Genomic DNA, 12,225 nt, shown 5'->3' with positions numbered 1-12,225 from the left:
TACCACCCTACCATACCACCAACCTATACCCCCCACTTATACACCCCTATACCCCTATATCTCTATCATACCCCTTACACCCCTATACCCCTTATGCATACCCCCTTCTGTATATTATACCTCCCATATACACCTCTCTGTATACTATACCTCCTCAGTCCTATACACCCATATACCCCTTATACATACCCCATATACCCCATTCTGTATACTATACCTCCCATATTGTAATGACCCTCATGGTTATTTTTGTGTCTTGCCTTTTGTGTGTCGTTTAGAGCGTTCCTATAGCGACCCTAAGTCATTTATGACTTGCCGGGACTGACAGTTCGGTCACCTGGTCGTTCATTTGGTCTTGGTGCGTGTTTTTGTGTTTTGGAGCTTATGAACCTTGAACAATCATTTTCGATCAAAAGTTTAAGAAGATGACATCAGAATCTAATTCTGACGATTCCATCAGCTCCGGAAGGGTCATTTTAGGGTAGCAACATGGTCGTCACGACTCCCGACATTTTCAGTGTGAGTCAGTGCGATTTGGGGTTTTAACTTTAAGTTTAAGCCTAAGTTTGACTTTGGTCAACATTCTGAGTAAATGCGCTCGGATGAGAATTTCATCAGCGTGGTTAGCTCTGGAATGTCTAGTTTGGTCTAGATTGACCCTTCTTTTTGTGTCTGGAGGTTTTCGATATCTTTCCGAGCCCTTTTGTGGGTTTTGACCTAAAATGGCTTTTGGAAGTGGAACCCACTTTATATCGAAATGACCTCTGATGGAAATTTTGACTGCGCCGTTGAGTGTGGCATGTCGAATTTGGTATGGTTGCATATCTCGTTTGCGTGCACGGGGTTTCGAACGAGTTCGGAGCACCCCGTCGGAGTTTTAAGTTTTGGAATTATTGCAGATTTTCTGCAATAAATGCAGAAAAACAGCAACACATTTCCCAAACTCCAAACCATCATAACTCTCTCATCTCTCAACCGATTTGGGCGATTCAAAAGGCAAAGTTGTGAGATTTTTTGAGGACAACGTGTTGGTGAGCTGGGATAGTGATTTGGAGTCCCGATTTGAGGTAATTTTTGAAAAATACCTGCTACCGCACCCTTTTGTGAGCTTAATTTTGAAAATTTTTTAGACTTGTTTTCTTAGCCATTTTAGATCCAATTTTGGTGATTTTTGAGGCTATCTTAAGTGGTTTTTCGAGGAGAACGTCGTGGTGTTGTCGCCTTTGACGGTAGACCTCCAGTTTCTGGTAAATACACTGATTCAACTGTTGTCCCATTTCTAGTTTTTGAGAAAATTTGGGTTTTAGTTGCATGTTGATATTGTGTTGTTCCCGAGCCCCGAATTATGTCCCATTTTGGGACATGAGCTGGGGAAACTGGTTAGGACCCACTTTTGGGGTTAATTCCAAAATTTCCTATGCGGGTCCCACTTTCCCCATTTTGACCCCGAAATTGACCCATTTCCTTTTGTTGTGATTTTGGTGTCTAAACGACTGTAATAACTTTGTGATTCTATTTTTGATAGCGGGTCAGCGTTTGGAGGAAGTTCGAAAAGGGAAAGCTCCGAAGAAGTGATTTTGGAGCGCGTGTGATTGACCTACAGGTAGGCTACAGTTTTCCTCTCTTAGATTAAGCTCGAGAATGTGAATGCATGTTGATTAGTTGAGGTTAGGGTTGGGTAGTTATTGAATCTTGCATAGGTGTTAAGAAATCATGTTTTCGGCCTATTTCGGGAATTATCGGGTAACTGTGAGCATGCTTTGTGTTATTAACGAATCCTCCTCGCTATGTGGAGTGCTTGCATGCTTAATTATTGTGTATTTGAAGAATGTTGGGCCTTAGTTTAGGTTTGACTAGGGCTTGCCTTAGAAATACATTATTCGGATACAATGGACCTTAGTTTTGCCCCGACGTCGCTCAGTCGGCTTAGATCCGTATAGACTGGTGTAGCAGATTTGAGTCTGATAGTTTGGGCCTTAGTTAGGCGATACTCTTTCTCTGACTATAGTTATCCTTATTTTCCCCGATGTTACGGCTTCACGAGTTACATCGGCGACACTAGTTCTACTTCGCGGTTTGAATTTGATTATTGATTTGGTTCCAAGGACTTACATTGATTGACTAACTATGGACGACGTTCCACGGACATTTATGAGTGTGGATCGATTAGGACTCTTTCAGCAGCTACATTGGCACCTTTAAAGAGCATCCGATTTAAGTTCCGGCCTCTATCGCCCAGATACTTATATAGAGCATCCGATTTAAGGTCCAACCTCTATTTCCCATATACTTATATAGAGTATCCGGTTAGAGTTCCGGCCTCATATACTTGATATTTGTGATTGGTTACTTGGGTACTTCTGGTGAGCATCCGATTAGAGGTCCGGCCTCCGTATTGTCAGATTCTACTAACTAAGGTTGAGGTTCTGGTTCGATGTTCTTCGTTCTTGGGTTCTTATATGCAATTCTCTTTAGATATAGTTATTCTGTGTACTCGTCGGGCTTATGGGGGTCCGTTCGGGTTTTTATTTAACTTGCGCACGAGTGTACCTTCTAGGCTTATGGGGGCCCAGTTAGGTGTAGTTAGCTTATAGATTGCTTTAGTTAGTTCTTTGTAGATTCGTGTGCATTCCATTGTTAGTTAGATTTTCATTCTTGACTTCGATTTGTGTTATTCCTTCTTTTCAGTATGCCTTTACTTTTCAAGTTCAGTCGGCCTATGATGCCTACTGGGTACCTGTTGTTGTGGTACTCATGCTACGCTCTGCATCTATTTCGTGATGCAGGTCCGGGCACTAGTAGTCTGCGTTGATCGAGCTTGGAGCAGACTGATCCGGAGACGGGAGTGAGCACACGACGTTTTGTACTATTTCAGTCTCCATCTGTATATATAGACTTGTCTTTTACCTTCCGAGACAGTCCAATATCTGTTGTCCACTTTTGGAACTTGTACTCATTTTGTAGTAGCTCTGTACTAGTGACTTCCAGGTTGTGGGAGGTATCTTTATTTGTATTTATGTTTTGGTTTGCTTCTACCTGTTTATATTGTTATTTGCCTACTCTTGTTTAGTTTCTAACCTCAGACCCATTACTTGTTGTTTCGGGTTAGGGGTTGGCTTACCTGTTGGTAGATTATAGTAGGTGTCATCATGACTTGAGAAATCGGGTCGTGACAAGTTGGTATCAGAGCCCCAGGTTTATCGGTCTCACTTGTACAGAGCTAACGTCTAGTAGAGTCCTGCGGATCGGTGCGGAGACGTCCGTAACTTATCTTTGGGAGGCTACAGGATGTCCTTAGGAAAATTTCCTCTTTTTTTTCGCTTTCGTGCATCGTGTCTTATTGGTTTCTGGAAATCTCACTTGTTCCACTCTTTCGCAGGATGGCTTGCTCGCGAGGTGGCGCGCCCACGGGTGGCGCACCCGGGTCTGCAGGCAGAGCCTCAGCTGGGGGTAGTCGCCGACCCCGAGGTCGAGGCAGGGCCGTAGCACCAGCCCGAGATAGGGAGTAGGAGCCTCAGGTAGCATATGTACCTCCACAGCCGGTGGGGCCGGGGCCAGCCCAGCCACCACCTGCACCAGCTGCAGCTCCTGATCTTCATGCTCTGCTGACTCAGGTACTAGCAGCTATTGGGGAGATACGACAGGCACCAGCACCAGTCCCAGCAGCACCAGCTCTAGCGCCGCAGGGTCAGCCTGCCTCAGCGGCACCAGAGGTTCAGCCGCCACCAGTTCATGTGGCAGTCGTGTCAGACTTAAAGGACGGGGAGATGCCACTGCGCGAGCAGAAGATGCTCGGGGTATTCCAAAGGTTGGCACCGCCGATATTTTCAAGGGCGATGGGGGAGGATGCCTATGAGTTCCAGCTCACTTGTCAGGAGCAGCTACAGTCATTAGGCCTCTTGGAGTCGAGAGGAGCCGACTTCACTGCTCATCAGTTTCGTGGGCCAATCAGGCAGTGGTGGCGCTCGTATCGAGAGTCCAGGCCAGCTGGATCGCCTCCTGTATCTTGGAGTGAGTTCTCAGAGGCTTTCTTGTCCCGGTTTATGTCACGGAGCGTCAGGGATAGGCTTCGTGATCAGTTCTCCAGATTGGAGTGGGGCCCTATGACCGTCTTAGAGTACGAGACGAGGTTCCATGAGTTATCTCGACATGCTACCATGATCCTACCCACGGAGGAGGAGAGAGTTCGTTGTTTTGTACGTGGGTTGCGGTACCGTCTGAGGGTCGACACAGAGCATTTAGTTTCGGCCGGCCGTTCATTTCTTGATATGGTCGACCATGCCCGATCCATGGAGCATATTCATCGCGAGGCCCAAGGGGGCAGGGATAAGAGGGAACGCTACCATGGCAGTTACAGCGGGTCCCAGACTAGAGGGATAAACTCTTATGATAGGCCCCGCCAGAGGTTCCTGTAGGGTCAGTCCAGTCGGCTTGTTCAGGCGGCATTACCTGCTTCTGAGGGAGACCAGTATCACCAGGGTGGTCCTAGTACGGGCCAGAGTTCGAGGGGATCAGATTCCCTCCCTTCCTACCGCAGTCGGGTTACTACAGGGCGTTCAGCTTTGGGGTGTTTTAATTGCGGTGCCCTTGACTATTGGTCCAGAGAGTGCCCCCGGCGAGGGCGAGGAGCGATTGTACCAGCTCCCCTTGCACCTAGACCAGTTTCAGCAGTGCCCCCTCTAGCTAGAGGTGGTGGTCAGGACCAGGGTCGTCGGGACAGCTGACAGGGTACCAGAGGCGGAGCTCGAGGAGGTAGGCTAGGTGGTAGATCAGATGCATCAGGCAGAGGTGCTCAGGGCCATTTCTACGCAGCCCCGGCGAGGGCGACGGCTGAGGCATCTGACGATGTTATCACAGGTACGCTTTTATTATGCCATCAGCCTGCTACAGTATTATTTGATCCCGGGTCCACATTCTCGTATGTATCTGTTTATTTTGCTCCTCGATTGGGTATGAGGTCTGAGTCTTTGGCAGAGCCAATTCATGTTTCGACCCCGGTGGGTGAGTCCTTAGTAGTGGATCAGATATTGCGATCTTGCTTAATGACTATCCAGGGTTGTGATACTAGAGTTGATCTTATTTTGCTAGATATGGTTGATTTTGATGTGATTCTGGGCATGGACTGGTTATCCCCCTACCATGCGGTCTTGGATTGCTACGCCAAGACTGTTACTTTAGCCATGCCTGGCATTTCCCCAGTGTTGTGGCAGGGTGCTTATAGTCACACACCGACAGGGATCATCTCTTTTATGCGGGCTAGACGGTTGGTTGCTTCTGGGTGTTTAGCTTATTTGGCTTATGTGCGAGATGTGAGTAGGGAGGACTCTTCAGTTGACTCAGTTCCTGTGGTTAGAGAGTTTGCAGATGTGTTCCCTACAGACCTTCCTGGCCTACCTCCAGATCGTGACATTGATTTTGCCATAGATTTGGAGCCCGACACCCGTCCTATTTCTATTCCGCCTTATCGGATGGCTCCTGCAGAGCTCAGGGAGCTCAGTGCTCAGTTAGAGGATCTCTTAGGTAAGGGGTTTATCCGTCCGAGTGTCTCGCCTTGGGGTGCTCCTGTTCTGTTTGTGAAGAAGAAGGACGGGACTATGAGGATGTGTATTGACTACAGGCAGCTGAACAAGGTGACGGTGAAGAACCGTTACCCCATGCCTCGTATTGATGATTTGTTTGATCAGCTTCAGGGTGCCGCCGTGTTTTCTAAGATTGATTTGAGGTCCGGGTACCATCAGCTGAGGATTAGGGCAGCGGACATCCCTAAGACTGCATTTAGGACCCGTTATGGCCATTATGAGTTCTTGGTGATGTCGTTTGGGTTGACTAATGCCCCTGCCGCCTTCATGGATTTGATGACACATGTGTTCAGACCATACCTTGATTTATTTGTCATCGTTTTCATTGATGACATACTGGTATACTCGCGGAGCCGGAGTGAGCATGAGCACCATTTGAAGATAGTGCTCCAGACTTTGAGAGATCAGCGGCTTTATGCCAAGTTCTCAAAGTGTGAGTTTTGGCTTGAGTCTGTAGCCTTCTTGGGGCACGTGGTGTCCAAGGAGGGTATTGGGGTTGATCCGACGAAGATTGAGGCTATTCGTGATTGGCACAGGCCCACCTCAGTTATTGAGATTCGGAGCTTCGTCGGACTAGCAGGCTATTACAGATGCTTTGTCGAGGGCTTTTCTACTATTGCAGCCCCGTTGACTCGATTGACTCGTGTTGATGTTCCCTTTGTTTGGTCAGAGGAGTGTGAGGCGAGCTTTTTGAGGCTCAATGAGTTATTGACCACCGCTCCTATATTGACTCTTCCAGTTGAGGGTGAGGGATTCACGGTTTATTGTGACGCATCCGGTGTTGGTTTGGGTTGTGTATTGATGCAACAGGGCTGGGTTACTGTTTATGCATCGAGGCAGCTTAAGATTCATAAGCGCAACTACCCCACCTATGACTTGAGTTGGCGGCGGTAGTTTTCGCGCTTAAGATTTGGAGGCACTACTTGTATGGAGTTCGATGTGAGATCTATACCGATCATAGGAGTCTTCAGTACATCATTAGCCAGAGGGACCTTAATTCGAGGCAGCGTCGTTGGATTGAGCGCCTGAAGGACTACGACCTCTCTATTCTCTATCATCCGGGCAAGGCGAATGTGGTAGCGGACACCTTGAGTCGGAAGGCAGTGAGTATGGGTAGTCTAGCCTTCTTATCTGTTGAGGAATGACCCTTAGCTTTGGACATTCAGTCCTTAGCTAATAGCATGGTTCGGTTGGATATCTCAGATTCTAGACGCGTCTTGGCCTTTATGGGAGTTCAGTCTTCTTTGCTTGATAGGATCCGTGGTTGCCAGTTTGAGGATGATACCTTGGTGGACCTTAGAGATTGAGTGTTAGCGGGTGATGGTGGTCAGGCTACCTTAGATCCTGATAGAGTGTTGAAATTTGCCGACCGCATCTGTGTTCCGAGAGTTGGAGATTTGATACAGTTGATACTTTCTGAGGCCCATGAGTCTAGATACTCTATCCATCCGGGCACAGTGAAGATGTATCGTGATTTGAGGCAGCATTACTAGTGGAGTGGCATGAGAAGAGATATTGCTGACTTTATTTCCCGTTGCTTGTGCTGCCAGCAGGTAAAGGTCGAGCATTTGAGGCCTGGTGGCGAGTTCTAGAGATTACTCATTCCGGAGTGGAAGTGGGAGCGTATCACTATGGACTTCGTTGTGGGGTTGCCTCGGACTTCTAGAGGTGTTGACAGCATTTAGGTCATCGTAGATCGATTGACCAAGTCAGCACACTTCTTTCCTGTTCATACTACTTTCAGTGCCGAGAGGTTAGCTTGTATCTACATTAGGGAGGTAGTCCGTCTTCATGGCGTACCTGTTTCTATCATTTCAGACCGGGGTTCACAGTTCACTTACAGCTTTTGGAGGGCTTTTCAGAAGGAGTTGGGAACCCGTGTCCACCTTAGCACAGCATTTCACCCACAGACGGATGGTCAGTCAGAGCGTACTATTCAGGTCCTTGAGGATATGTTGTGGGCCTGTGTTATGGATTTTAGAGGTCAGTGGGACCAGTTCTTGCCTTTGGCGGAGTTTGCGTACAACAACAGCTACCACTCTAGTATTCAGATGGCCCCGTTTGAGGCCTTATATGGTAGGCATTGTCGCTCTCCAGTTGGTTGGTTTGAGTCTACAGAGCCTAGGCCGCGTGGTACAGATTTGCTTCAGGAGGCCCTGGATCAGGTGAGGGTGATTCAGGATAGGCTCAGGACGGCTCAGAGTAGGCACCAGAGTTATGCTGATCAGAGGCGTCGACCTTTGAGATTCTTTGTTGGTGACCGGGTATTCCTCCGTGTGTCGCCCATGAAGGGCGTGATGAGGTTTGGGAGGCGGGGCAAGCTTAGCCCCAAGTACATTGGACCTTTTGAGATACTCCGGACAGTTGGGGAGGTTGCTTATGAGTTGGCCCTACCTCCAGTATTTTCAGCCATCCACCCAGTGTTTCATGTTTCGATGCAGCGGCGGTATGTTCCTGATGAGTCCCATGTGCTCCAGTATGATGCAGTCGAGTTGGATGATCATTTGACATTTGTAGAGAAGCCTGTTGCCATTCTAGCCAGAGATGTGAGGAGATTGCGCTCGAGAGACATTCCTGTTGTTAAGGTCCGTTGGAGGCATCGTCCAATCGAGGAGGCTATCTGGGAGACCGAGCAAGAGATGCGGGAGCAGTTTCCCGGCTTGATTGAGCCTTCAGGTACTTCTTGATCCTTGTACTTCTTGATCCTTTCTTTCGCGGACAAAAGTCCTTTTTAGTAGTGGATATTGTAATGACCCTCATGGTCATTTCTGTGTCTTGCCTTTTGTGTGTCGTTTAGAGCGTTCCTATAGCGACCCCAAGTGCTAGGACTGACAGTTCGGTCACCTGGTCGTTCGTTTGGTCTTGGTGCGAGTTTTTGTGTTTTGGAGCTTATGAACCTTGAACGATCATTTTCGATCAAAAGTTCAAGAAGATGACATCGGAATCCAATTCTGACGATTCCATCAGCTCCGGAAGGGTCATTTTAGGCTAGTAGCATGGTCGTCATGACTCCCGAGATTTTCAGTGTGAGTCGGTGCGATTAGGCGTTTTAACTTTAAGTTTAAGCCTAAGTTTGACTTTGGTCAACATTCTGAGTAAACACGCTCGGATGAGAATTCTGTCAGCGTGGTTAGCTCCGGAATGTTGAGTTTGGTCTAGATTGACCCTTCTTTTGTGTCTGGAGGTTTTCGATATCTTTTCGAGCCCTTTTGTGGGTTTTGACTTAAAATGACTTTTGGATGTGGGACTCACTTTTTATCGAAATGACCTCTGATGGAAATTTCGACTGCGCCGTTGAGTCTGGAATGTCAAATTTGGTATGGTTGCATATCTCGTTTGCGTGCACGGAGTTCCGAACGAGTTCGGAGCACCCCGTCGGAGTTTTAAGTTTTGGAGATATTGCAAATTTTCTGCAATAAATGCAGAAAAACAGCAACACATTTCCCAAACTCCAAACCATCATAACTCTCTCATCTCTCAACCGATTTGGGCGATTCAAAAGGCAAAAGTTGTGAGATTTTTCGAGGACAACGTGTTGGTGAGCTCGGATAGTGATTTGGAGTCCCCGTTTGAGGTAATTTTTGAAAAATACCTGCTACCGCACCCTTTTGTGAGCTTAATTTTGAAAATTTTTGAGACTTGTTTTCTTAGCCATTTTAGATCCGATTTTGGTGATTTTTGAGGCTATCTTGAGTGGTTTTTCGAGGATAACGTCGTGGTGTTGTCGCCTTTCACTGTAGACCTCCAATTTCTGGTAAATACACTGATTCAACTGTTGTCCCATTTCTAGTTTTTGAGAAAATTTGGGTTTTAGTTGCATATTGATATTGTGTTGTTCCCGAGCCCCAAATTGTGTCCCATTTTGGGACATGAACTGGGGAAACTGGTTAGGACCCACTTTTGGGGTTAATTCCGAAATTTCCTACGCGGGTCCCACTTTCCCCGTTTTGACCTCGAAATTGACTCGTCTCCGTTTGTTGTGATTTTGGTGTCTAAACGACTGTAATAACTTTGTGATTCNGTTGTCGCCTTTCACTGTAGACCTCCAATTTCTGGTAAATACACTGATTCAACTGTTGTCCCATTTCTAGTTTTTGAGAAAATTTGGGTTTTAGTTGCATATTGATATTGTGTTGTTCCCGAGCCCCAAATTGTGTCCCATTTTGGGACATGAACTGGGGAAACTGGTTAGGACCCACTTTTGGGGTTAATTCCGAAATTTCCTACGCGGGTCCCACTTTCCCCGTTTTGACCTCGAAATTGACTCGTCTCCGTTTGTTGTGATTTTGGTGTCTAAACGACTGTAATAACTTTGTGATTCTATTTTTGATAGCGGGTCAGCGTTTCGAGGACGTTCGGAAAGGGAAAGCTCCGGAGAAGTGATTTTGGAGCGCGTGTGATTGGCCTACAAGTAGGCTACGATTTTCCTCTCTTAGATTAAGCTCGAGAATGTGAATGCATGTTGGTTAGTTGGGATTTGGGTTGGGTAGTTATTGAATCTTGCATAGGTGTCAAGAAATCATGTTTTCGGCCTATTTCGGGAATTATCGGGTAACTGTGAGCATGCTTTGTGTTATCAATGGATCCTTCTCGCTATGTGGAGTTCTTGCATGCTTAATTTATTTGAAGCATGTTGGGCCTTAGTTTAGGTTTGACTAGGGCTTGCCTTAGAAATACATTATTCAGATCCAATGGGTCTTAGTTTTGCCCCGACGTCGCTCGGCCGGCTTCGATCCCTGTAGACTGGTGTAGCAGACTTGAGTCTGATAGTTTGGGCCTTAGTTAGGCGATACTCTTTCTCCGACTATAGTTATCCTTATTTTCCCCGATGTTACGGCTTCACGAGTTACATCGGCGACACTAGTTCTACTTCGCGGTTTGAATTTGATTATTGATTTGGTTCCAAGGACTTACATTGATTGGCTAACTATGGACGACGTTCCACAGACATTTATGAGTGTGGATCGATTAGGACTCTTTCAGCAGCTACATTGGCACCTTTATAGAGCATCCGGTTTAAGTTCCGGCCTCTATCGCCCAGATACTTATATAGAGCATCCGGTTTAAGGTCCGACCTCTATTTCCCATATACTTATATAGAGCATCCGGTTAAAGTTCCGACCTCATATACTTGATATTTGTGATTGGTTACTTGGGTACTTCTGGTGAGCATCCGGTTAGAGGTCCGGCCTCCGTACTGTTAGATTCTACTAACTAAGGTTGAGGTTCTGGTTCGATGTTCTTCGTTCTTGGGTTCTTATATGCAATTCTCTTTAGATATAGTTATTCTGTGTACTCGTCGGGCTTATGGGGTTCTGTTCGGATTTTTATTTAACTTGCGCACGAGTGTACCTTCTAGGCTTATGGGGGCCTAGTTAGGTGTAGTTAGCTTATAGATTGCTTTAGTTAGTTCTTTGTACACTCGTGTGCATTCCATTGTTAGTTATATTTTCGTTCTTGACTTCGATTTGTGTTATTCTTTCTTTTTAGTATGCCTTTACTTTTCAAGTTCAGTCGGCCTATGATGCCTACTGGGTACCTGTTGTTGTGGTACTCATGCTACGCTCTGCATCTATTTCGTGATGCAGGTCCGGGCACTAGTAGCCAGCGTTGATCGAGCTTGGAGCAGACTGATCCGGAGACGGGAGTGAGCACACGACGTTTTGTACTATTTCAGTCTCCATCTGTATATATAGACTTGTCTTTTACCTTCCGAGACAGTCCAATCTCTGTTGTCCACTTTTGGGACTTGTACTCATTTTGTAGTAGCTCTGTACTAGTGACTTCCAGGTTGTGGGAGGTATCTTTATTTGTATTTATGTTTTGGTTTGCTTCTGCCTGTTTATATTGTTATTTGCCTACTCTTGTTTAGTTTCTACCCTCAGACCCATTACTTGTTGTTCTGGGTTATGGGTTGGCTTACCTGCTGGTGGGTTATAGTAGGTGCCATCATGACTTGAGAAATCGGGTCGTGACACATATACACCCCTCTGTATACTATACCCCTTATACCCCCGTTGTATACTCTACCCCCGTATACCCCCTTCTGTATACTATACCCTTCTATACCCCCTCCGAATTACTATACCACCCTTCCCCCGTATACTATACCCCCACTTATACCCCACATACCCCCTACCATACCCCCCCACCTATAGCCCCCACCTATACACCCTACCTATACCCACCCCTATACCCCCTAAACCTCTCTATATATACTATACCTCTCTCTGTGTATATTATCCCCCCTCCGTATACTATACTCCCATACCCCCCACCTATACTCCCCCTATAGCCCTATACCCTCTATACCCTTATACCCCTACCTATACCTCCTACCTATACCCCCACCTATACCCCCACCCACTTATACGCCCTTTCTACCCCTATTCCCCCTAATACCCCTATACCTTTATACCCCATTTACTTTTATACCCCTCTATACCCCTATACCCACCTATACCCCTATACCACCCTACCATAACCCCTACCTCTACACCCCTTATACCCCCTATACCCTTATACCCATTCCCCCTATACCCTTATATTCTCTTATACCCCTATACCCTTATACCCCCACCCCTTATACCCTTATATCCTCATATACCCCTATACATATCCCTCTATACCCCGCTCTATATACTAT

General features: G+C 46.6%; 1 pseudogene; it reads left to right on the top strand.

Moving 5' to 3' along the window:
• Positions 1–757: 757 nt before the first annotated feature.
• LOC125870148 (uncharacterized) lies at positions 758–8,266 on the top strand (annotated as a pseudogene).
• Positions 8,267–12,225: the final 3,959 nt, after the last annotated feature.

Source organism: Solanum stenotomum, chromosome 7, assembly GCF_019186545.1.
Source record: "Solanum stenotomum isolate F172 chromosome 7, ASM1918654v1, whole genome shotgun sequence".
NCBI classification, from domain to species: Eukaryota; Viridiplantae; Streptophyta; class Magnoliopsida; order Solanales; family Solanaceae; genus Solanum; species Solanum stenotomum.
The sequence above is the reverse complement of the archived record's forward strand: the minus strand, read 5'-3'. Positions and strand labels throughout refer to the sequence as shown.